Source organism: Hirundo rustica, chromosome Z, assembly GCF_015227805.2.
Source record: "Hirundo rustica isolate bHirRus1 chromosome Z, bHirRus1.pri.v3, whole genome shotgun sequence".
Lineage (NCBI taxonomy): Eukaryota > Metazoa > Chordata > Aves > Passeriformes > Hirundinidae > Hirundo > Hirundo rustica.
The window spans coordinates 46,088,051-46,115,616 of NC_053488.1; the positions used below are offsets into that span (position 1 = coordinate 46,088,051).

At 41.2% G+C, this 27,566-nt stretch overlaps 1 protein-coding gene across 1 annotated transcript in view; it reads right to left on the reverse strand.

Moving 5' to 3' along the window:
• Nucleotides 1-21,262, reverse strand: part of APC (APC regulator of WNT signaling pathway) — a 121,156-nt gene extending 99,894 nt beyond the window's left edge. The window contains exon 1 of the mRNA XM_040090689.2: nucleotides 20,926-21,262. The gene's annotated coding sequence lies outside the window, so the exon portion shown is untranslated. The remainder of the gene's footprint in view (nucleotides 1-20,925) is intronic.
• Between the last annotated feature and the right edge of the window lie 6,304 nt (nucleotides 21,263-27,566).

Sequence of the window (27,566 nt, forward strand, 5' to 3'; positions counted from 1 at the left end):
GGCGGCCCTGGTAGACCCGATTCCTGTCTCGGTTGGACCGACGAACCTAAATTCAAAGCATTAGGCAAAGGAGGCCGGCAGACCCTATAAACTTTGTGCACAAAGGTCCGGACGAAGACGCAAGACGCGTGAGTATCTGTGTGGAAGATTCCGTTCGGTCTGGGTCGGGTATCCTGGAGTGCTGCGAGTGTGTGTGTGAGTGAGAGGAGAACCGGCAGCTCGTATTTTCCAAGTGATTGTGGACCCTCAGTAGTGCGGTTCTCATTGCCCGAGAGGGCGTGAGCCACGAACAAGGGGAAGCGAGTGATTTCCGCACCACGCTTGTGTGAGGGCACTCCAGAAGATGGGACAGGGGAAGAGCAGGCCCTCTACTCCCATAAAACTCCCCCCGGTGCCTAGAGATAGCCCACTGGGGTTCATATTAGACAATTGGAAACATTACCCTAACACAGGGGGTAAAGATAAAGCTAAAATGATCCATTATTGTGTGGTAGTATGGGGTGGAAAGGAGATTTCCCGGAATATTTTTTGGCCTATTTTTAGATCATCAGAAGATTGGGTGAGGCAAAAACTCAACTTGTGGGTAAACACTAAAATTCCTTTTAGTCAGGAAGAAAGTGAATATGCTAATGTATGGGTTACAAGACCTGAGAGTGAAGTGCTCCTGTTTCCCCTCAAAGAGGGAGGACGAAAGAAAGACAGGAGTAAAGAGGAAGAAGCCTTACTGATCCCACCCCCTTACATACCCCCTCAGAACCCCCAGATTCCGGATGCACCTCCAATGGAGCCTCAGGAAGCAGGAAGTAATCCCGAGCCCCCCGAGGAAGTGCAGGGACCCATAACCCGAGGTCGGGCTAGACAGCATAACCTATATCCCCTAAGAGAAATGCCTGTGGGGGGGGGCCAGGGACCTCACCCAGTGATAGGGTTTGTTTCAGTACCTTTGAGTTCTGGGAATGTTCGGGAATTTAAGAGGGAGATGGGGAGCCTCCTGGAAGATCCTTTGGGGGTGGCCGAGAGACTGGACCAATTTTTGGGACCCAGTATTTATACTTGGGGCGAGTTGCAAGCCATATTGAATATTCTCTTCACGGCCGAGGAAAGAAATATGATTAGACGAGCGGGGATGCGGCTATGGGATTCACAACATGCACAAGGACCCTTAGCAGACACCAAGTGGCCTTTGCATGATCCCAATTGGAATCATCAGCAGCAGGATCACAGAATCAATATGCAGGATCTGAGGGGGATAATAGTACAGGGGATCCAGGAAGCGGTGCCTAGGGGGCAGAACATCAACAAAGCATTTAATGAGAGACAGAAAAAGGAGGAGACACCTACGGATTGGCTAGAACGCTTGAGAAAAAACCTGCAAATGTACTCAGGCTTAGATCCTGAGACACCGTTAGGGCAAGCACTACTAAAAACACAATTTGTGGCTAAATCGTGGGAAGATATCAGAAAGAAGTTAGAAAAATTAGATAATTGGCAAGATAGAGACCTGGATGAGCTATTGAGGGAAGCACAGAAGGTATATGTGAAGAGAGATGAAGAGAGTCACAAGAGACAAGTAAGAATGATGGTGGCAGCAGTGAGAGAAACTAGGAGAATTGATGCCCCTCCCAAAACAAGTCAAGTGGCCCAGAGAAATGGGGGAGGGGTTCCCCGGGTAGAGAAAAAGGATGGAGGCGTATGTTTCTACTGTGGGAATAAAGGACACTTTCGGAGAAACTGCAGGAAGCGGCTCAGGGATGAGAGAGTCTTCAAAGAAGACTGACGGAGTCAGGGGCTTCATTTGCTGGGGACACGGAAACATCAGGAGCCCTTGATAAAATTAAAAATAGGTCCTCAGCAGCAGGAATTTGAGTTTTTAGTAGATACTGGAGCTGAGCGATCGACAGTCCAGGTACTACCGGAGGGATGTAAGATATCAAAGGAAACTGCTCAAGTAGTAGGGGCAAAGGGGGAGCCCTTTGAAGTCCCTGTTATTAAGAATGTACTGGTGGAATCGAAGTCCAAAATGGGAATAGGGAACCTTCTGCTGGTACCAGAAGCAGATTATAATTTGTTAGGGAGAGACTTAATTATAGAAATGGGTATTAATATAGAAGTAGTAAATGAGGAAATCAAAATAAAACTCTGTCCCTTGAGGGTAGAGGATGAGGAAAAAATTAACTCAGAAGTATGGTACACTCCTGATAGTGTAGGGAGGTTGAATATACCCCCCTTCTCGGTAATCATTAAAGATCCAGAGACACCGATAAGGGTTAAACAGTACCCCATCTCCCCAGAGGGAAAGAATGGGTTGAAGCCCGAGATTGAGAGGCTACTAAGCAAAGGACTATTAGAATCTTGCATGTCTCCTTTTAATACCCCAATTTTGCCAATAAAAAAGGCAGATGGATCATACCGGTTAGTGCATGACCTAAGAGAAATAAACAAAAGGACAGTAGCTCGTTTTCCGGTGGTAGCCAACCCTTACACCCTGCTAAGCAGACTTAGTCCCGAAAAACAATATTATAGTGTAATTGACCTTAAAGATGCATTCTGGGCATGTCCTCTAGACGAGAAGAGTAGGGATTACTTTGCATTTGAATGGGAAGACCCAGTCACTCATAGGAGACAGCAGCTAAGGTGGACCGTGCTCCCCCAGGGGTTTACGGAATCTCCTAATTTGTTTGGACAAGCTTTAGAACAGATTTTGCAAGAATATCAGACTGGGGAAGGAGTGACCCTTATCCAATATGTAGATGACCTCCTGATTGCTGGGGAAACAGAGGACAAAGTACGGGCAGAAAGCATTAGATTACTCAACTTTCTGAGTGCTAAGGGGCTCAAAGTATCTAAGGCAAAACTACAATTCGTGGAAGAAGAAGTAAAGTATCTTGGGCATTACCTAAGGAAGGGGGAGAAGAAAATAGACCCTGAAAGAGTAAAGGGGATACTATCCATACCGCCTCCAAAGAGCAAGAAGCAAATTAGGCAGTTGTTAGGTCTCATGGGGTATTGCCGACAGTGGATTGAGAACTATAGCACCAAGGTTAAGTTTTTATATGAGAAATTGAGCCAAGGAGGGCTAGTGAAATGGGATGAGAAAGATGACAAGCATCTGAAAGCTCTGCAGCATGATTTAGTCAATGCCCCTGTGTTAAGCCTACCCGATCTGAAGAGACCCTTTTATCTATTTGTAAACACAGATAGTGGGACAGCTTATGGAGTACTGACCCAGGAATGGGCTGGGAAAAAGAAACCTGTTGGGTACTTATCTAAGCTGTTAGACCCTGTAAGCAGGGGTTGGCCTACATGTTTGCAAGCTCTAGTAGCCTGCGCCTTGCTTGTGGAGGAGGCTAATAAAATCACTTTCAACGGGGAACTGAGAGTATTATCCCCTCATAATATCCGGGGAATTTTGCAACAAAAGGCAGAAAAATGGATAACGGATGCCTGACTCTTGAAGTATGAGGGAATCCTATTAGACTCCCCAAAATTAACCCTGGAGGTTACAGCCTTACAAAATCCGGCCCAATTCTTATATGGAAGGCCAAGTAAGGATGGATTAGCCCATGAGTGCTTATCTACCATAGAAGAACAAACCAAGATAAGACCAGACTTGGATGAAGAAGAATTAGAAGAGGGGGATAGGTTGTTTGTAGATGGCTCATCGCGAGTAATTAATGGAAAAAGGGTCTCTGGCTATGCAATAGTTGGGGGAGAAGGACTTGCAGTTATCGAATCAGGCCCTCTAAGTGGATTTTGGTCGGCACAGGCCTGTGAACTTTATGCTGTACTGCGGGCATTGCAGTTGTTAAAAGATAAATCAGGTACCATCTATACTGACTCAAAATATGCTTATGGGATTATACACACTTTTAGAAAAATATGGGAAGAACGGGGGTTGATAAACTCCCAGGGAAAAAACCTGGTTCACCAGGATCTAATCAGGAAACTGCTGAAGGCCTTGAGGGGACCTAGGAAAATTGCTGTTGTTCACCTGAAAGGGCATCAAAAGGGATTAGATTTCAAAAGCAGGGGAAATAATGCAGCAGATCAAGAAGCAAAAAGGGCTGCTTTGCAGACGTCACAATCTACCCCCCAGGAAGATCCGAAAGCTGAAAGAAAAGAGCGTGAGAGCAGAGGGAATTTGCAAAAGATATATAGCTTTACTATGCAAGAAAAAGAGAAAATGAAAAGAATGGGGTTGAGAGAAGACCCAGAAGGGGAATGGCGACTTCCAGAGGATAATAGAACTGTACTGCCTAAATCCATAGCTATGGATATTATGAGGAGAATACATAGCAAAACACATTGGGGGGCACAAGCATTGGTAGATCAATTTGCCACCAAACATATGTGTATTGGGGCAGATAACTTGGCAAAGCAAGTAGTGAGGGGGTGCATTACCTGCCTAAAGGTAAATAGGGCCAATTTAAGAAAAACCTTAATGAGGGGACGACCTACAGCATACCGGCCATTTGCTAACATCCAACTAGACTTTACTGAGTTACCAAAGACTGGGAGGTATAAATATCTATTGGTAATAGTAGATCACCTAACCCATTATGTAGAGGCATTCCCTACGGCAAAAGCAACGGCACAAACAGTGATCAAGACCCTATTAGAGCAGATTATTCCCAGATATGGGGTCACAGAAACTATTGACTCAGACAGAGGCCCTCACTTTACATCCAAAATAATTAAAGAAACCATGGCAATAATGGGAATACAATGGGATTATCACACCCCCTGGCACCCCCAAAGTTCGGGAAGAGTAGAAAGAATGAATGGGGAAATTAAAAAACAATTGACCAAACTCGTGATTGAGACCAAACTGTCATGGGTAAAATGCCTACCATTAGCATTGCTAAATATCCGGACACAACCTAGATCGGATATGGGAATATCTCCATTTGAAATGTTGTATGGAATGCCCTACAATATAGAGGAACCGCAAGATCATCCAAAGTTGAGGGATCAAAATATGAATGTATACATTACCAGCCTAATAAAATATAGGGAAAATCTATGGAAAAAGGGAAGGTTAGCTCAGAGACCCCCACTAGATTTGAAACTGCACCAGGTGCAACCAGGAGATTGGGTAATGATAAAGTCCTGGAAAGAAGCAACCTTGGCCCCACAATGGGAGGGCCCTTACCTTGTATTGCTTACTACAGATACTGCAGTCAGAACAGCAGAGAAGGGATGGACCCATGCTAGCAGAATTAAAGGGCCAGTGAGCAAACCGACTCCTGAGTGGCAGGTGACAAGCAATCCTAGAGACCTGAAGTTACGGATCCAGAGGAGAGATCGTCAATGAATGGACACCGTGTAGAATATGCACCAGAACCACACTACACGGAGGAAAGATTAATTTGTAACTCTGATAAGGTGTAGAGACCCAGAGTGCAATTGTTATCCTTTTGTTTGTTATATTTGTAAAATCTGCGGGGACAAGTGGTGGAGTCATTGTAGGCGAGGACCCCCCCTAGAGGAATTTGCAGCCCCTGTTGGGTATTGCAGCGGAACATAACTGATTGGATTCTAGAATATAAAGTTAAATATGAGGGATTAGTAGAAAAATCAAAAGAGTAGTGGAAGATTTTTGCATTAGAGATTAAACCAAAATATTATTGTTATCACCCTAATGAACCCATCCCGTTCATAGCTGAAATTGTTGACTGCACCTGCCACACACGCCTAAAGGGAATCCGGTGTGATACACCCCCGGTTAAGTATCGGAACTGGGATTCCTATGTCAAGAGGCAACAGAGTCGCCCCCGGGGACCTCCTGAAGAATATCCCTGCTGCCGAGAAGATAGTACCCCCCGTGGCTCGAGGCAACTGAGTCGACAGGAAAGGCAGAGGGGTAAAAAGCTGTGGAAGAAAGAAACCCCAGGGTAGGACAACAAAACAATATTTGAGGAATTGCCTCAGGAATAGGAATAAGAGCAAAGACCCTGGGCAGAGAGACAGGTTGCAGTCTATGAAATGGAACAATCCTCAGATATATTCCCATTCCTATGCCCCCAATGATGCTCACCACGTGACCCAGCCGATTACTTTTCTTTTGCTGATGTTATACTTGAGAGGGATTAATGCCCTAGACAATCTACCACACCAACCCTTTAAATGGTCACTATGGCGATAGGATGACAATAAGATTTTGCAAACTGTAACTACTGTAAGAGCACCCAGTTTCAGAGTAGGATTGTGTGCTCTGACCAACATAGATCATTGTGGAAAAACACTGAACCTAACGGGATTTTACATGTGCCCAAGCTCAAATCACGGTAAAGGATATTGTAATTATCCTGGGGAATATTTTTGTGGATATTGGGGCTGTGAAACAATCGCCTCTGACTGGACACCCAGGGGAGGGCATGATAAATATTTGCAAGCAGACTTTGGACCAGCAGGATGCACAAAGCCATGGAAGAGTCCTTCAAGAGAAATAACCTATATAGGGGACTGCTCGTTTGTTTATCTCAATGTCACCAAACCAGAGAAACAAGAATGGCTATTAGGTAAAAATTGGGGAGTTAGACATTGAGAACCCGGGAGAGATAGGGGGAATATCATCCAAATAAAGAAGGAACCCGCTCCCCATTCGCCAGAGATGGGGGGGGGGGAGGTGTAGGACCAAACCCAGTACTAGTAGTAAGGCAGAGCAGGACAAACACTGCAAATAGCAGGGGATCGGGAGAATTAACAGTGCCTCAAGCTGATGCCCCTGAAGAAGCCTCTAAATATGGTACTCTGTGGAAAATAATGCAAGCTAGTTATGGCATTCTAAATAGAACAAACCCTGATTTAACAAGAGAATGCTGGCTTTGCTATAACATCCAACCTCCTTTTTATGAAGCCATTGGGGTAACGGCTAAAGCAAGAAGAATAAATGGGACTAATCCAAAAGAATGCCTTTGGAAAAAGACTAAAGAAAGTACTCAAGGAGTAACACTCTCTCAAGTAACCGGACAGGGACGGTGTGTGGGTACTGTTCCCCCTATTAGAGAACATTTGTGTAACATCACTGTGAAAAACCCCAAGCAAAAACAAAAAGCAGATTGGTTGCTCCCAGCTCCCAATACTCGATGGGTTTGCCAGAGTATAGGAATTACTCCCTGTTTATCTTTAAAAATTTTCAATCACACCCATGACTATTGCATTCAAGTAACTATTATACCGAAAATTACTTATCATCCAAAAGATTATGTCCTTGAACAGCACACAACCCCAGAACACCACCTCATGAGAAAAGAACCTTTCACCGCCTTGACTATAGCAACTCTTCTAACTGTAGGAGGAGTAGGAGCTGGAACAGGGATAACCTCATTAGTCAACCAACAGAAAGAATTTAGAGCACTAAGAATCTCTGTAGATGAAGATTTAAGTAAAATAGAAAAAGCAACTGATGGGTTAGTAAAATCAGTAAGATCACTGTCAGAAGTAGTATTACAAAATCGAAGGGGTTTAGATCTGCTGTTTTTACAACAAGGGGGCCTTTGTGTAGCGCTAAAAGAAGAATGCTGTTCGTATGCAGATCACACAGGAGTAGTAATCAATACTATGAATGAACTAAAGAAGCAGATAGAACAGCAGAAAAGAGAAAATGAAGCCCATCAAAATTGGTATGAAAACTGGTTCAACCACTCCCCTTGGTTAACCACACTGCTTTCTACTATTGCGGGGCCAGTAATTCTAGTGGCACTCGGGCTTACCTTTGGACCATGTATATTTAATAAACTGATAACTATAGTGAAAAGCCGGCTGGAAGCAGCACATCTTATGCTTCTTAAGACTAAATATGATCAGATACCTCAAGAAGAAAATTTAGAAACTTTAGAGTTAGCTAGACAAGAACTGCAAAGATACAGTGAACAAAAATAAGTAAGAACAAGAGAAATGGGGGAATTGTGATAAACATTAACTATTTTTTTGTTCACTAAAGATCAAATAACTCAAAATAACAGGAAGTTACTATGTCACTATCTAAGCTGATAGGCAAACAGACTCTTGCTCATTCCTTCTCTACTTGCTTAATCAGCTTTAAGTTTCAGGAATTCCAGCTTACAACTACAGCCTTCATCTCTGCGACCACCGAGAGACAGAAAGAGACCCTCCCAGCAACACGTCACACATACATCATCGGAGGAAAGAAGCAAGATAAAAGCAAGACTGAAAAATCTACCAATTCACGGCAGTTGGTGGAGCGAGACTCCCCTGCCGTCCAGCGCTGTATTTGCCTTTGCTTTGCCTGCTGTAATGTAATAAATTCCTATTAGAACTTTTCTTCGTGTTCATAGTCTATTACACACGTAAAATACAACTTAATAAAACTAAGAGCTTGTTTGATCAAACTACTTCACTGGATTTCCAAAAGAGAAGTCTGATGAAGCTTAGCCTGTTCCAAAGGATGTTAGACTTACAACAGCAAATGAGGTAACTGTTGATAACTGAAATGACAATCAACACTGCAGTAAAAAAATGCTGCAGTACCCAACAACCTCTTCACAGATGGTTCAAGCAAGAAAGGAATGGATTGCAATACTAAACTGTTACCCGGGTTTTTCTGAGTTTTTTAAAGCTTTTTGATTGTTCATAAAATGGAGTCAGACTTTTTAGCTACTGTACAATATTAGGAGCAGTTTTTACTTTTTCTCACACATGTAATATAAACAAATCCTTTGTTTTTCATTCTCTGTCCTTTGCATATTTCTAACCTGAAAACAATTGTAACTGACGGCTGGTCTGGCCAGTTGGCTGAGGGGTGAAAACTCCAGAAGCCAATCTTCAGCCAGACCCATAAATGTATAAAAAGTAAGAAATAAACACGCAGAGGCTCTCTGCCTTGTTCTCCGTCTTGGCTCAGCCTTGAGCTGGCTCGGAGGAACTCTCTGCCCTGCGAAAATCTCTTGACTCCGTGTGATTGCTTTGCGTATCACAGTCACACTAAACCACATCAAAGAAATTAGGCAATTTTTACTCCACTTTTTTTTTTTTTTTTTTTAATAAAGAGGCATTTTAAATCTTTCAGTTGTCAGGGATAACTGAATGTTTCAATGTTTCCATTAGAATGAAAATGAAAATAAAAGCTGTTGCTACATCACACTGTAGAAGAAACCCTGACCATCTCTCAGGATAACAAACAGCATGACTGCATCTTGTAGAACATATGTTCTCAAACTCTTATACCACAGCCTCACAAAACACTTTTCCTATAGCTAGTGAATTACATGACAGTCCTGTTACTATGTCTGTTTCCAAACAGTCATATTTCTTTAAAAACAGAGTCTATGTAGCAGTGGGGGAAAATGTTGGAAAATTCTTATAACCTTCACACAACAGTGTTTGATCCCTATCCATGACTAATGCTTAGTTTTGTACCATATAGTGCTTAGTTAATGATATAACTTTCCCAATAACTTTTCTAATTTATTGTTTTAGTTAATCGTAAGTAGTGTAAATTTCTGCTCTGTCATCTGTCACTGCGGCCAGCATTTAGTAAGGTTTGTCATAGCCTGCTGTTGTGGGAATGGAGTTTGGGAAAATTACTGAAACTTTTCTAAACCAATTCCACTCAACCTGGATAAGCTTCAGTGATCTCAGACCTAGGATGAGGTTAACAAAGCCTGGGAAAGAGATCTATTGCTGAAACTGGACACAAGGAATGCAGAAATTACGGACCACAAGGACATTTTGCAGCACCCTGAAATAAGAAAGTAACAAACAAAATTCAGCATTATTATTGAAACCTTCTCTGTCTGGGATAAAGATACCAAAAGAAGTGAAAATGTGGGCTAATTAGGATGAGAGCAAGAAATCAGTAACTAACAGAAGACAGACTACTAACCAATGAAGATCATTACCCATTTATAGACAATGAACATTAATTTCTTTGTTTGCTACAATGTGCAGTGAAAAGTTCTGACACTGGGTGTGGATGTTGGGTGGAGCTACCCCCATGCACTCAGCAAACTGAGTAATGTTGACTTCCAAACCTAACAAACTGGTTGGAGAGTTTATTTCAATGACAAGTCTGAAACAAAAAACACTTCTAAAAAAATTACAAACTAAACCAGTGTACTCTCCCAAGCTACTCAATTCCAATGTCCCAAAGTAGGTATCAACATGACAGATTTCCTTCCCATTCCATCCTATATATGCTCCCAAACATAGCCAAAGCAAGATTAACTATGCAATGGGACTTTCCAAAACATATGTTCAGAATATAAATTGTTTGTACATTAAAAAATAGTACACAGTATCTATGAAAAAAAATAAAATTAAACTCTTGCATAACAAGGAGCCTGCATACCTGTGAAAAAACACCATTTTGATAGGCAGTCCTCTTGCAATAGCATATACTACTGCTTTTTAACAGACTGTGTAAGCTTGATCTTCAGGTCTGTGCTGCCAGCAATAACTAAACCTTTCCCTTCTTCTCCCTGCAAACAAAAACACTGAAATGGAGGTCTAGCTGTAAACTCACTTCAATTTTATCTTTCTCTGCAGCACTAGCTTTTTTGTAGTTGCATGTTGTAATGAAGAGAAACATGGAGTGGCATGAATAGCAGTATTACTTTCATCAAATTCCACTACTTGGCAAATGAATAATTTCTAAGAACAGAGATCAGTTCCAAGCAAGAGCTTTCTGTGCACACTGAGAAACAACTACCTATAGAAATCAGGAAAATCATCTTTATAATGACTTGTCTAATGAATTGTAGAGAAGGAAAGAGTCTACAACTCTGAAAGACACAAATTTATCACAAAACTACTTATAAAAAACCTATTAATTATAAAATCCAAAAGCAAGAAACACTTGTCACAACAAAGATCTCTGTATGCTACATGCAGTCTATCTTAGTTTCTAGCAGCACATTGGAATTTCCATGAAATTATTCCAACACAAAGCCACATGACATATAACAAGTAGACTGGACAAATTCCTTGTAATAATTCTGATGTAGTAACACTTTGTTCCTATCACTCTGAAGTTTATTCTGTTGCTCCAAGCGCAACACAAGCAGCAAAATGGAATACAGATCCATTCTGTATATATCTGAAGTCTGTGACCAAAGATATTCACACAACTTCGGCACAAAAAAAGTCTTGCAAGACAACTGGGTAATATCTACTGCAATTTTAGGGATACATTTAATGTTACAGTACTTTTTATTTTCACCTCCATGTTTGAACCTCATTTCTTATTTCTATAACCTGTATGTATTATATTGTCATTCACTCTCTTACTTTTCCATATTCCCCAAAACAGTTACAAAAGAATACAAACTAAAATCACAAACCCCAAAACCAAACAATCCACACATTAGAAGACAAACCAAAATAAGGAGCAGGAATCCACTTCAGCATATACAGCGACAGCCGAATGTTCTGTCCTGACATGCTTAGTCAGGCATTCATTTGCCAATTTTTTAGGATCAAAGAATCATTTAGGTTGGAAAAGACCCTGAAGATCATTAACACCAATAACACTGCCAAGCCATCACTAAACCATGTCCCTAAAGGGCCACAACTACCTGTCTTGGCAGATCAACACTCCTGCCCAACTTAGTGTGGTCCGCAGACGGACTGACGAACACTCCATTAAACAGGACTGCTCCCAATGCTGGACCCTGGGGCAGCCTACTGGTGCCCAGCCACCACCTGGATGTAACTCCATTCACCACTACTCCCAGGGTCCAGATACCCGAACAGTTTTTCACCCAGTGACACCACACCTGTCCAGGCCATGAGCAGCCAGTTTCTCCAGGAGAATGCCATGAGAGATAGTGCCAAAATCTTTACTAGAGTCCAGGCAGGCAACAACCACAGCCTTTCCCTCACCCACTAAGCAGGTCACATTGTCATAGAAGACCAGGTTGGCAAAGCCAGACCTGCCTTTCATAAATCAATGCCAGGATCCCAGGCAGGCTGGGCCTGATCCCACTAGTCATTGTGCATGTGCCCCAGGATGGCATTCAGCACTATCTGCTCCATGGTCTGCCCTGGCACTGAGGTCAGGCTGGCAGACTTGAATCAGAAGTCACCTCACTACCTACACAGAGTCCTCAACTCACAAACTCCAGTACCATCTGTAACACAACAAGCCAGTGGGGGCTTGAGGGAAATACTTCTCATTCATCAGCTGAATTTCAACTTACAGTATTGTAGTGGTTTCATGCTCACTAAATTCTGGTCTTAGTACTCACTCTTCTTCTGTGGGAAAAAGACTAGGAGAAGAACAAAGCAGGCTCAACCTTAAAAATGACCAAATAATTTTATTAACACACACTAAAAGAATGGAAAAACAAAGTTCGGGAAAAAAACTAAAACAAAACAGAATGAAACTCCAAAAACACTTTTCCCTTCCCTTATAAACTGTTAAAGTTCCTACAAAACAACATAAAGAGACAAAACTTGTAGTTTTCAGTCATTTTCACCATCTGACAATAGTCTTTCATCAATTCTTTAGGAGAAGAGTCTCTCTTAGAGTCATGGATCCCACTGACAACCTAGAACAGCTCGCTTGTGGGTTTTTTAACTGTCACAAAAACAGCCGCCCCGGGAAACCTGCCTTTGTGACTCCTCCCATTAGCAGGTTCCCAAGCTGCTTATGGGTCATGGGTCTTAGACGTTTGCATATTGGGGTGTCAGCTTTTAAAGATTAATAACTAAAGGCAAAGGATTCTTCATCTCAAAGTACATAGGTATCTTCTCACTTCTTCACTGGCACAGAGAGCTTCTCATCTCTATTTCTGTTCAAGCATCTTATAGGATTAATATCACTTAGTCCATCACAAACACCTTTGCTCAAATCCACACACAAATCTAAACAATCATCTCCCCAAATGCATATCTTTCCCATGATTTAAAGGAATTATCTAAATAGGGAGTTGATTTCCATGGCTCAAATAAGAATGGAACAACCAACTCTTCAACCTTTGTACCAACAGCGTTTTCACTCTTGCTCTACTGACTTCATGCTGTTTCTTCTTTATGTTCACTCTGTCCCTTTCTTTTCTCTCTCAGAGAAGGGCCAAGCTCTGGAAGCTTCATGTTGCCAGGAAAGGGTTAAATCTGCCCAGAATCGTCTTCTTTCCCGTGGTAGCTTGTGGTATTAGATGTTCAAGGCCACGCTGGTGAGGGAGGGAAGAACTCACACAGAAACATCAGAGATCAAAGCACCTGGGCAGTACGGAATCACAAAAAAACCCATGCAGGATCATAAATGCCTTTTCAGCCCATCCCTCGGTGTAAATTGGGGCGGCTTCAGTCTAAATTGTGCCCATAGCTCTTATCAGGGGCCTGGCAGAGATCCCTCCCTGCTCCAGGGAAGTTTGGAGAAAGTAGTTGTTGTAAAGCAGCAACCTCTCCTCCCCTCCCAGCACCCGGGAGCCGATAGAATCTGGCCAGGCCTCAGGCCAGCTCCCCCCAAGAATGGGGGAAACAGCAGGCCCAATTCGATGTTACCTGTCTCTTCTGGCCAAAGGAAAAAGGAAAAGGCCCACCTACAGGAAATCAAGAGGTTTTATATGGTACTTCCCGAAGTCGTAGCCAACAATTTTCAGTGGTCAAAACAGATACCAGTATTCCAACAAATTCTCTGACAGGTCCCTGTCCATTCTAAACCAATTCCCAGGTCCAGACCTGGAAAATCATTCTACATTCCTCTATGACTAAAAAACCAAACTGTACTAACCCATGACAAGTATGCAAATAAATTTAAAGCTTACTCCAAGAAATAGCCAAGTAATATACAAGCAGTACGACAACCAAGTACTATATTGATTTTATGACTTTATTTCACTTAAAGTGAAAGATCAATGAGACAGAGTAGGCATATTTGAGTAATACACCAAAATTTCTGTAAAAAAAGTGTTAAATCAGAATTTTTAACACTACTCTATAAGAAAATTTTGCTTAGTTCTAAAGAGATTCTTGGCTGAGGTTTTTTAAATAGAATAGCAGCAATGTGGACTCTCCATAGCAGGGGTTTCAGAGAAGAGAAAAAGCTCATGTGATCCTGAGAATCTTCTTCCATTAATAAAGGAAAGCCAACTCACACAATTTATGCTTTCGTGATTCCTCCGCATTTTTGACACACAATGAAAAGTCCTCATTTCCTTCCAGTTCCTTCCACATGCCAGTTACTACAAAAAAAAGCCAATCTACTAACAGCCAAACTCAGCTGTGTGAAATTTAGCACATTTCAGAATCTATTTAAAGCGGCCAACAATCAGACCATTAACAGCACAAATAAGAGCTTTTTACTGGTATCTGATTTCCAGAAAAATAAGCAACGTTCACTCTAAGAATTTAACCTATGTGTGAAAAGTTGTCTTAAGTAATGTCTGACTATGTCACCGGAATTCTATTATAAAGTAAGGTTATAAAACTCATAGCTTCAAAAAAATCACTGCATTAAGAGAGGCATCATTATACTATTTGCACCGCCTAAATTCTTTTTATTTTGAAAATAAAGTCTACATGAATAAGGTCTCTTTTTCCATTACAGATTAATATTCTTTCAGCTTAGAGTTAAAATGCACCCCTGAAGAATAATACAACACTTGCTAATGCTGTATCAAAATGCTATTGATACTTAAACTTCAATGTTTAAGTTCAATATTCCCATAGAGAAATCAAACTACTTATCCTCTAACTCAACTGTATTTACGCATTGTCATGATTTAACAAAGTCTGTTCTCAGCTGGGGGGGAAGACCCCTGGGCTGCAGGGGTGGTTACCCTGTGGGGACCTGGAGGAACCAATCAATTGGGTAGTTCTAAAGACTGATACCCAGTTAAAACACTTAAAAGAGTTAAATATGCCTCAGTGAAACCCATTTTAAAGACAAGCAAGCCTGGGGAAAATTCTCTTGGCTTCTGGCCTTTGAACAGATTGGGCTGGGCTGGGCCCATGCGGCCCTGTGCAGCCAGGACTGGGCTGGCCCTGCACGGCCTGCGCAGCCAAGCCCAGGTCAGGCTCTGCTGCAGTGCTGGACCCTTCCCAGGAAGCCAGCTAGACACTGTTCCAGTGGAGCTGGGCCTCTTTGCAGCAGAGCCTGCTGGTCCATGCCAGCCAGGGGGATATACCGGTGCTGGGAGCAAACATGCAACCAGGACCAGCACAAAGAGGAGTGGCCAGGGCTAGGAGTGGCCACCACCAGCCTGGACTGGGAGCGGCCACATGACCAGGACTGTGCAGCAGGGATTGGTGTGACCAGCACAGTGCTGCATGATCATAGCTGCCTCAGCATGACTCATGATGGACTTTATTTGCTTAACCACTCTTAGCCAGCTATGCTGTGGACACAAGGACAACAATGGCAGCAGCCGTTTTCTTGTTTCCGGTGCTCCGCGTGAAGGAAAGTGCTGAGTACAGCTGGTAGTTGGCATGGCTTGTACAGTGTTGGCAGACACCATGTGAGCAGCAGCGAAAGAAATGTCGAGCGATCTTTCCATTGCAGAGCCTGGATGAGATCAGCCTTTTGGTGTTACAGACTGTTTCGACTGATAAAGCTTGAGAAGAGATGGACTTGAGAAAGCCAGTTCTCCCCTGAATTGGAAAAGGGAAGGGGTGAGGACATGTGGAGAGAACAACATGAGACACTGAGGTCAGTAAAGAAGGAGTCAAATTCTAGATCCAGAGGGGATTAAGGAGATGCCTTATTCTTGGGCTGAAATTCTTTTATGAGGCTATGGGTGAAGAAACATTTTTGATGTATCAGACTTTGTTTTTTTCACTGTAAATACATGGAATGCATTGGGGGGATGTCACATTCTACCTACAGTCATGAGCAAAGGCACCAGTGTTGCAACGAGCAGATGCTGAAGTAGCTGTAATTCAATGAGAAGCTTGAACAGAAAGGAGAGAGATGAGAGAAATGAGAAACCTCACCCCGGGAATTAAAGGGGAAGACCTCTGTTCCCAGAGATGGATGAAAAGAACTTTTGTTTTAATGCTAAAACATCCCATCTTTAAAATAACGTCCCAATAAACTGACACAACCCAGGAAAGCAGCTTTGGGAAAGCTGTAAGGCATGGGAGGGACTTTTCACAACACAAACAGATTTTCCTTTCCTGGGTGGCTGGTTCACTGTCACACTGAAGTCATGACAGAACTGTTTCTTGTGGAGAAGTCTCCATGGCATGGCAAGAGAGACACCTCTCTCTAAGTGGACTGAAGAAAGATTCAGACATGGAACACTGACTGAAAGTTCCAAGTTTTGTCTCTTTACGTTGCCAGTGAGAGAGAAAAGAGGGTGTGTGAGGGAGAAGTGTTCTGAAGGTCTATTTGGATTTTCTTATAATTTTTCTTTTAATTCTGTTTAATAAAGTTTTCTTTATACCATTTAAAGTTTGGAGCCTTCACTGCTCTCCCCCTAACCCTTATCTCACAGCAGAATACAAGTAAATAATTCTAGTGAGTGCCCTGGCTTTGGCCAGCTCTAAACCCACTACAAAATTGGTGCCTTGGCCAGGAAACTAAAATTGGCAAACCAAAACAGCTACACAATTCAGTCTTGTCTACTGAATTTTACTACTTTTCTTCTGAAAGTTCCTGTGGAAGTAATGGCAAAATGAATTCTCTCTGATCTCAAAATCATTCATGTTTCTAAAATTTCTTATTTCCACTAGAGATGACTAATATTTAATAAAGAACAATTGCTTTAAGACACAAGTAAACATACTCATGAACCCAAATAATCTTTGACAGTTGGTTCAAATTAGTATATACTACCTTTGTGACCATGACCAGCAAGCAATATCAGAGGTACTGTTACAGTAGCACATGGAAACACCAAATCCAAACAAGTATTTATCTTTTTAACCTTTCTTCCAACCACATACCTCTCCCCTATCCTTCACTATCCCTGTTAAACTGAGGTACAATATTGAGCAAAAGCTCACTGCCCAGTAACTTTATCACCAAGCTACAACTGGTGCAACTCAATGCTAACTTTCAACAAAAACTCAACAGCACTCATGCAAAGACTCACGTTCTATGACAGCACACCACAATTTGCTGTTGAAATAACCATCACAGTTATTTTTAATACTGTTTTAACCAAAGGTATATTTGTAGTCATAATTCAAGTTGATTAGAACCAAAATCCCAAGAGTGGGAGGTACTGAAACTTTTCTAGTTGGGTAGATTAATCTGAAGGGTGTCAAAATTATGGCTATGAAGTAATAAGGGTTTTGCTTTGCCAATACTGGTAAAAAAAGGATTATGAAAATAATATGAGCTTGAGCAGCAAACAATTAGAAGAGTCACTTAAAAATCAGTTACAACTATTTCCCAGCAGAGTTCACATAAAATCATTCATTTTGTTTAGTACACACATTTTTAAACTTATAATGGAAACTTCCAGATACCCTTCAATGATCATAAAATAATCCTGATACAGTTTTTTTCTTTTAACATTAACATTAACATTCATAACATTGATACTTCCATTAAAACACAAAATGTTAGTAGGTCTGCATTTTATTAACCAACCTACATCATTTCAGTTCAGTTCAGTTCATTAAATGACTGCTTAGTCCATCAATACCCTGTAAGTTACTAAAACCATACTGTGAGAATATGGTAACTTGATATAGAAAGACTACATATTGCTCTCTAATGTTCAAATTATGCTGAGACAACTCAGAGAAGAATATGAGGCACATCAAAAACCCCAAAGGATTCTTACACTGAATTTCAGGTAAGAGAGAAGATCACAGAATTAACAGATTTTTACTGTACAGTGCTATGGAACAACTTCTGAGAAGCTGTAGAAGTAGAGACAAGATGCACAATATCCCAAATCAGTGGTGCATTTTCACTTATCACTCACAGGATATATAAGGGTAGAAGCAACACAGTAGCACATCTGGTCCCACCTCTCTGCTCATGCAGGCTCATCCTAGAGCACATTGCTCTAGGATTGTGTCCATGTTCTGGAATATCTGGAATATCTTCAGTGAGGGAGACTCCAGAACCTCTCTGTGAAATCTGTCCCAGTGTGTGATCATCTGGACAGTGAAGAAGTTCTTCCTCATATTCTGACGGAACTTCCTGTGCACCAGTTTCTGCCCATTCCTCTTTTCCTATTGCTGAGCACCACGAAGAAGAGTCTGGCTCTATTCTCTTGACACCCCCCCTTCAGATACTCACAAACATTGATGTGATTATGGTCTTTTCTTCTCCAAACTAAACAGGCCCTGCTCCCTCAGCCTTTCTTCATGGAATTTGATGCGCTCATGATACTTCAGAACAGCTTGCTAATATTTCTAAAAGCATGTATCTAACACCTCTGTGAATAATGCTGTTTATTGTTACTTAGCTGCTTAAAACACACTACAAAAGTTAACTATTAAAACCCAATTCAACCTATTTTGCTTGTGCAGAAATAAGAAATTTTCAGAGTTTAGCAAAGAAAAAGTGAGCCAAATTAAAAATTTTATTTCTTGATTGTGACAGGATTAAGGAAGATTTATTGTTAACTAAGCTGTTTAGTTTGAAATACCATGACAGAGAGATATAACTGCCTTACTCTAGAGGTTGTCTAGACAGATGTCCTAAGGTGACTTTATGATGCTTGTAATCCCAATCGTCTGTTCTGTTTGTGCGGTATATTAAGTTCTGTGCCTTTAAACTAGTTCTGGGAGCAAAGGAGGAGCAAGAAGAAGCACAGGGTTTGTTTTGAGAGAACTGCCTGACTCCTCCACATTCTTCTCTGGACTGGGTGTTCAGCTAAGGCTTAGAGAGGCTGCAGGATAGAGATTTTCTTGCTTTTAGTTAATTTTAGCTAGCTAGGGCAGAGAAGTTACCTGGACTGTTTTTTTTTTTTTTTTTTCTTAGGACTCTTTACACCTGCTCTAGACTGAAAAAACCCAGGGGAGCACTAGGGGCTTGCACCTGCAGCCCACCGGGGCCTGGACCTCGGCATTTTCCAGCAGCGCTAGAAAGACTGGGACTGATAAGAGACTGAGAGAGCTGAGCTACACCCACAGCAAGAACTTTCTCAATTTGCCATCTCACTCCAGAACGAGATGTTTTATTGTTTCATATTATTCATTCTTTGTACTTGTAGGCACTTTGTTTGTCAAGTAAAATAGTTTTTTCCACTTTTCTCCGGAGAAGTTCCTTCGCAGACCAGATGGAGAGAAAGGCCATTTGAGTTTGCTCCCCACGGAGACCCCACTCAGGGGTTTTCTCCCAAATTTGCCCTAAACCAAGACAATAGAAAATATTCTAAAAATAAGCTAAAAGAATTTATGAAAATAAATTCTTACACTGAGTTTTAGATGTTTTATATATATATATATATATATATATCTGTGTATGAAGCATACTTGAGATACTGCTAATACAAAATGCAGGTGTTTGTTAGGGTCAACAGCTACTAGTTTAGCATTAATACAAACCAAAACCAAAGTATCAGAAACTCATTGCACACAGAGGCAGTATTTGTCACAGTGCACACACTGCTGACAGTATTTGTTGTATGTTCTAAAAAAACCCTGTATTTGTGATGTCAGTTATGCAGGGAATATTTTGTGCAACAGATGTCTGGGTACCAACACTTGACATAACTGAGCATGGGTTTCATTGCATGAGGGATATGCATAAACAAGGCCAGCTGTAATACATGCTTTATGCTCAGCAGAGTTTCTTATTGTATTTCTTAGATATGCAAATCGTTCAGTAACTACATCACCATATGGTTGTCCACAATTTTTTTTCTCCTTTATGCAGCCAAGTACATACACACTTCTAGCAATTATACTTTTTTGACACCTAAAGCACCTAAGGAGAGCAAGTACTTGCAAGGCCTTGTCAATGGGCACAACTACGCCATACATAGTCTTTGCTGTAACTAAATGAAAAAAAAAACATATCAAGGAAGTTGAAGCGTAACAATGTTCTTATGATGTTCACATTAATATTTCTTGAGTACTTAAGACTGGATGAACCCAGCTGGCATACAAGTTTTTTCTAAGCCAGTTTAAAAATGTACTATTATAGTATGTGGAGAGGAAACAGTTCAATTTCTCTGCATTTCAATTAATGACCTAATATCACTTAACTCTTGATGTGGCCTTAACTTACCAAAATGTTAGCAGTAGTCCTGAAGCAAAGTTTTCAAAGCTGTGCTTCTCCACCTGTACACAGAACTACCTCCTCTTGTTCAATCAGTAGCTGGTAGAAGCACGTACATGAAAACAGATTCTGCAGAACTACATTTTATTTTTTCTGAAAGTTAGAAGCTTCTGTGACTGCCTTACCAGAGAGTCTTACACCTCTACAGGTCAGCAGCATAGTATTGTTCATAGCTGTGAGGGAACATGCAAGACAGCAGCAAACAAGTAAGTCAGATAGTTTAGTACACCTGCATCTACATTTCTCTGCTCTTACTCAATGAAGTCTGATGTTTGCAGAAATCTGAACTATTTTGCTTTACATCCAGTCAATTCTGAAGCTGCAAATGTCTGCGAAGGCTAAAATTACAACAGAATCTGAGGCTATGGTCACATACACCTGTATACACTCACCCTTCATCACTGGAGGTCAGAGGGCATATAACAAAAGAAACAAAGCCTAACACAGAGTTTCGAGGTTAATGACTCGTTTAATAGTGGAGTTTTTAACTAGGTTTTTGCAGGTTAAGGCCTTTAAATATCTTTTCACAGGAGACAGCGGCTCAGCTCTTCTAAGACGCAGACTTCGTACTCCAGGGGTATCATAGCTATGGAGTACCTGAATGCCTTCAGACTTATTTTGAAGGACCATACCACGAAATAACGTCAAATTACATTGCGCTACTGCAAGGAAAAGAAAATCAAATCGGCTGTACGGGCTTTGAGTGAGTGACACACACTGGACCGGGCGGGGGCAGAGCCCCGAGGGTTCATCCCAGGGCCAGCACTCACCTGTCCGCCTTCCTCTACGCCCGCCAAATCCGCCGCGGTTCCTCCGACGTCTCCGCTGGGCTACCGAGCTGTGCCCCGAGCCCGGGACAGTGAGGGATGCCGGGCAGTCGCACATACGGGGCAGCCCCGTTCCCTCCTCACCGGCTCCCTGCCCCGGCTCCCCGGTTCCTCATCCCCGCCGCGGAGCTCCAGAGCACCCCCGGCCACCTCCTCCTCAGCCCCTATCGCTGTCCCTGGCCGGCAGCCGCCTCCCCGAGGCCGCAGCACCGAGGCCGCGTCCGGCCCCGTCTCTCCACGTCCCTCACTCACCGCCCCCAAGCGGTGCCCCCGCCGCCGCCATTTTGCCCGGGAGGGGGAGAAGGGCGTGCGCAGGCGCGGCCGCGGCTATCTCGGGACTTCAGCGGCGGCCGCGCGCACGCGCGGGGGCGCGCCTCTCTCCGCCTCGTGAGTGCGCGCCTGCTGCGGCGGTCCGGGCGTGGGGCGTTCGTCCGGCACCCGGTACCTGTCGGTCGGAGTCCGTCATTCCGGGACAGTCACCTGCTGCGGGTCGGCCATCCAGAGCCAGTAGCCCCTGGGGGGTCAATCACCCGGAAATCATCATCCTCCACCCGTCACCTCGAGGAGAATCGCTAACTCATTATCATTCACCCGGGGTCCGTCACCTACAGAGCGTTGGTTAGCCGGGATCGGTCCCCCTCGAAGGGTCAGTCAGCCGTGGAGAGCCGGTCAGTCACCCGGGGCCGGTCACTCACGGTCGGTCTCCTGAGGCTGCGGCTGTGCTGCCCTGGCAGAGGAGGTGGATGGTGTGGCAAGGTCCTAGTGGCGAGCAGTTCAGAGCCCGAGGCTGCCGGGGTTGCGGGGTTGCATCAAACACAGATCCCTGCTGAGACGTGGGTGCGAACAGCTCTGAGGTGTGGGAGAGTCGGGATGCCGACGAAAAGCTCAGATTGCCCACGGGCATTGTGGAAGCTGAAGGAAAACACGGGATGGATCTTCGTGATGTGTTTCTTGAGATCGTCACTCAGCAGAAAATCGGGCAGTTTGCCTTTTAAAGATCACAGAATGACGGGATGGGCAAGGTTGGAAGATACCACAGAAGCTCATCTGGTCCAACTTCCCTGCCCAAGAAGGGTCACTTGAGTGGCACAGCATTGTGTGCAGACGGTTCTGGAGTATCTCCAGGGAGAGAGACTCCATAACCTATCAGGGCAGTCTGTCACTGGTCCTACGTGAATAAAATCTTCCCTGTCAGCCCCTGTTTGTCCATGTGCTCAGTGAGCTTTGTCACAAGTGGTTCACACTGCTTCACAATGGATGAAGTCACCCTCTCCAGTTTCTCCCTTTCTAGCTGGGGTCTATCGTGGCAGTGATGCTTTGGTGGCCACTTCCCAACCATGGCAGTGGGTTCTATGCCACAACCAGTAGTTCCACAGTTTGGTAGCTGAGGTCTCTCATCACTTGTGCCTAAATGTTGCCTAGTTTGGATGATTTCCTTCACTCACAGATGAAATGTTAGCACAGCCTGTATTTTTTACTCCTGTCACCTTAGGTCAGACGTGACATACATACACGTGATTAGGATCTGTTGCGATATTCTTTTAGCCTTATGATTGTTTACGTTTTTGTAGTGGAGTCTTCTCACAAATTATAACATAAACAAAGTGATTGTTTTCGCATTCCTCCTTGGAGGAGGGACAATTGATGGACTTCTAGTCTAGTCAGTGGGGTGGAGAGGTAGCAACCTCATTCTCCAATCCCTGGTCATTGTCCAGAATCTATATAAGTGAAATCAAGGAAATAAACTTCCCTTCTTTTTGCCCTAAAGACTTACTGTGTGAGTATCATTCTTTTTGTGTCCTCTAGTGACAAGGATCTAATATTATTTTTTATTTATTGTGTGTTTTCTAGCTTATATACTCTTAACAAAGCGTGATCCTAAGTTATTGACTACATTACAATAACTTACTGTATTTGTTGGTGGAAAGCAATTAGCATCAATATATTTGGCAAAAGCTTTGTGAAAAGTTAATAAGGCGCGTATACACGTTTACTTATGCACGTAGTCTAACTACAAAAATTCTTTCTCTTTTTTAATCAGTTTCTATGCTTGACAGCCTTGTCTTCTTCCCTGCTATGGATACACTCGAAATTCATCAATTGTTGTTTCTTCTACTAACATTGTTTTGCTTGCAGACCAGCTGTCAAGCCCCTCCATACTTCCCCCTTTTTGTATTTGAGTGACAAACATAGCTGTTAAGGATTTTTGCAGGGCCCTGTGCAAAAATCCAAGTAGACAGGGAAGACACAAAGCAATGATTACAATTACTAACAAAATTAACAGTCTAGTTTTCAACAAGGCTTTTAGCCATCCAGTGATGCTCCAGCTCTTGAAAAGACTATTTAGCTACCTTTCATCTTCCATCTTTCATCTACCTGTAATTGATTGACTCTGTCTTTTAAGTTTGTAGTGCTTTTGTAGATTGATTTACTGTGATTTGATGAATTTTGTAACACATGCTTTTAAAATCTTGGCAGCCATGATTATGAGCTAACAATAAGAAATCAATAGCGGCTTTGTTTTGTAAAGTAGCGTATTTAATGCTATGTACACTTAATAATAACTTAATTAAAGCCACGGATGTGTCATTGCTTTGCTTAGCTAACTAATAACTAAGTTTATTTAAAGAGGCTAGAGCATGAGCTGAAACTACTCCAGGTGCAAAGATTGATGCAGGAGCAATAGGTCTCTGAAAATATACTTTATCCTGACATTGAGAAGTATATTTATGTCAAAGTGATCACTTCTTTTTTTTTTTTTTTTTTTTGATGCATTGTTCTTATGTTGGGTGTTAAGAGAGTCAATCACCCCAAACTTCAGAGACTCCCTGTTATTCTACTTGGAATACTAACTTACGTATGATTACTACAGATTAAAAAACACGCCCTTGGGTAGCTGCAAAGATGCATCAGAGGTATGTGATATATGATGTGAGGTGTATTTATACCACAAACTTGCATTTCTGTATGCATTTAGTGTTGCATTTACATTTTGAGACTGCTCTCTTGAGGTCTTGTCTTTCTTTTTGTAACTAAACATTACACAAGCATTTATTTGCAATGATCCCAGCAATTTTAGTGTCTGTGGTTTAATGGTAAACTGAGGTAAGTGTGCATAGATACTATCCCAAAAATCTACATTGTGTACAGGATTCCTTGATTTACAGTTAAAAGCTTGTGAGGGACAAGGCCAGTTATCAAGAGGTAGACCAACAGGACACGCAGAAAATGGATTCTCAGGATTGGAGACTGATAAACACAGTGTGTCCTGATGTATAGCCTTAGCCAGTGTCACCTACACATTTTGCTTTGGTTGCAGTGGAATCTTCTGTCCTGTTCTCTTTTGTGTGCTCCAAGAAAGGCTTAATACAATGATCAGGAGTCCAACGTGGTCCATCTTTTGTTGAGACACAAGCATACCCCTTTCCCCAGGTTATTAAATCTACAGGACCATTCCATTGACCACTAACCAAATCACTCACTTCTGTAACTCTGATTTCTTCAAAATTAAAGGGGAAAAATGAGAAAACAAAGGAGGTAAAGAAGTTGTCTCCCTGTAGGATAAAAAGTTTAGCACATAAACGGCTTTGTCCAGTCATGCCTGAGGAGTCTCTCCTTGCATTCCCCCTTTCTGTTTTTGAAGTTTATGTTTTAGTGTACTATGAATACATTTAACAATAGTTTGTTTAGTGCAATAATGAGGAATATTTGTACTATGTATAATGCTTTAAACAGTTAAAAAATGCTGTGTTTTTTTGAGAAATATAATTAGATTTATTATTAGTTTTAATTTGTTGAGCTACTTTTAAAATAGTGAAAGCTTTTTGAAAGTGATGAATAATATTTAGGGTTTTTATTTGCGTGTGTAGTTGTTATAATAGTGTGAGAAAAAGTATTAATTGATAGATGTATATGTTTTAGTTGTTTAAAATAAGTAATTTGAGTAATGTCTGTTAGAGTTGCAATGTTTGCAACTCTTTAGGATTGGTCTTATAGTATATAGGAATATGTGAACTTTGACATTTAGGATATGCAGTAATAATTGAACGAGTATTATTGTTGCTGAGGTTAAGTTGTAGCTGTAAAGCTTGAGATTTTTGATGGTAAAATTGATGAGACAGGATTGTTTGTTGCTTATGATTAGGAATTGTTAAGGTAGTATTAGTAATTAGAGTATTAGTAATAGTAATACTTTTTGTAAAGAATTTTGGTAAAGAAGTGTGATTGTAAATATGTAGTACAAAATACGGTGTAGTGTGTTGTTGAATTGTATTTTGTAATTCAAATAGTATTTTAAATAAAGGTTGATGATTAATTTTAGATAAAGCAACTTTAATTTTTTGGTTACATTTGTACATAAGTAGAATTTGTTATAATATTTATAGCTTGAGGGAATAATTGAAATACAATGGTTATGGCTTGTAATTTAACAGTTTGAGGTGAATTTGTTTGAAATTTTACTACATGTTGTTAATTACTCTTGATTTTTTAAGCTATTGTAGCTTTTTCGTGTTTCTAGAATTATTTGTAAAAACAGTTGGTTTATTAACAGGGCTTTTTATATTTAACTGTTTTTGAAAAAATTTTAACGAGGGGTGACTCAGTAAATGATAAGATATTTGCTTTGTGAAAGTAGTTATAGTAGCTTGTAATTGATAATTGTTAGTAAGATACTACTTAAAATATTAATTTTGAAAAGGGAAAAAAATTAGGATTTTGGTTTAGTAATTTAATACATTATTAATGAGTTTTAATAATAATTTTAGTAATTAATTTTAAAATTTAAAAGACTAGGAGTAGTTTTTAAATAATTGAAAGGTAAAAATAACTATTTTAAAATATGTAAAGGATTTTTTTATTGATTATTTTACTGTATAATAATTTAAAAATGAGTTACTTTGTTAATTAAAATGGTTGTATTACTTGTGCTAAATTAATATGAGAGACAAAATTTTTATATAAAGCTTTTTTAACTATTTTAATAATAGAAGGGGTTTCTGGGGTTATTTGTGCCGTTCAGGAGCAGAAGCAAGTAAAGGAGTAGATGGCTTAACATGTTTCTTTTTTAAGGTCATCTTAGCTAGCTGCTGTGTCGGTGTCTTACAGTTAGATTTAACATTAGGTTTAGTTAGTTGCTTTGAAGGGGAGGGGGAAACAGATATAGAGCCTTTTGGGGACAGGTATGAAAAGATGTTATCAGCTTGTTGCTCATTTCCCACAGCAACAGACTTAGTAGCAGTTTCTGCAGAAACAACTCTAGCAAGGTTTACTTCAGGTTGAGCTTCTCCAGAGAACCTCTGCTGCTCCCTAGAAACTTCGAGTTTTTGCTCTGATTCCTTTTCTACCACTTCTTCTAGATCCCTCTTATCTTGTTCCATTCTCTATTCCTTTAAGGTGTTTTAAAGCAATTTCCAAGTAGTAGATAGATCTGCAGCTGTTTTATTCTTTTTCTGAATTACATCCTGGAGTCTTTCTCTAACTTCTTTTTAAGCTCTAATGCTAAAAGCAGTAGTTACATTAGTCTTAAAATTTTGAGACTTTCCCCAGATTAAAATACTACAAAGAGCATAGTCTGTAGTTTTAACTTAGTTTCTTTTTAACAAAAGTTTCTGTGTAGATAAAACAGTTTGTTCTTTGGTTGTTAAATTATTTCCCATTGTTCCTAGTGGCTCACCTTTTCTCCAGGTGTCAGAATCAGGTCTGGACCAGTAACTTCTCCCAGCTACTCATTAGCTTCACTGGCTCTGACCTCACTATCCCTCGCTGCAGTTCATAACGTCAAGTATCACCAAATGCCACTGTTAGGTCAGATGTGGCATACACACACACACGATCAGGATCCAATATTATCTTTTTTCTTTTTTATTCTGTGTATTCTCCAGCTTATATACTCTTAACAAAACATGATCTTAAGTCATTGACTACATCGCAAAAACTTAGTATATTTATTGGTGGAAAGCAATTGGCATCAATATATTTGGCAAAAGTTTTGTGAAAAATTAATGAGGCACGTATATACATTTACTTATGCATGTAGTCTAACTACAAAAATTCTTTATGTATCTTTTAAAATCAGTTTCTCTGCTGACAGCCTTGTCTTCTTCCTTGCTAAGAATACACTCAAAATTCATCAATTGTTGTTTCTTCTACTAACATTGTTTTGCTTGCAGAACAGCTGTCAAACCCCTCCGTACTCTTCTATTTATGCTGGTATTTCCTGTGGAGTTACTTCAAGTTGATGTAGATCCCATCCTCCTCAGTGGGAGGCAGGTCTGGTGTCATGAATCCCCAGCATCTCCAAATGCAGCCTGGGCCAGACAAGTTTTTGAGCCTTCCCGCTAGCTTTGCCATTCTTGACCACCCTCTCCTATTCCCTCCCACAGTAAAGACTTTTGTTTTTAACCCATCTCATGAGTTTTGTAACTACCTTCTTTCTTTTACCAGTCTGAGCATCCTTTGCAAGGTGTTCTTCGAATTATTTCTAGTCTTCATTTCCTGCCTTGATGTGACCTGCAGTGTCTTACAGCTTTCTGCTCTCTTTATTCTGGTCTAGACAAGTTCTGCCCCCTCATTATCAAAGAAAT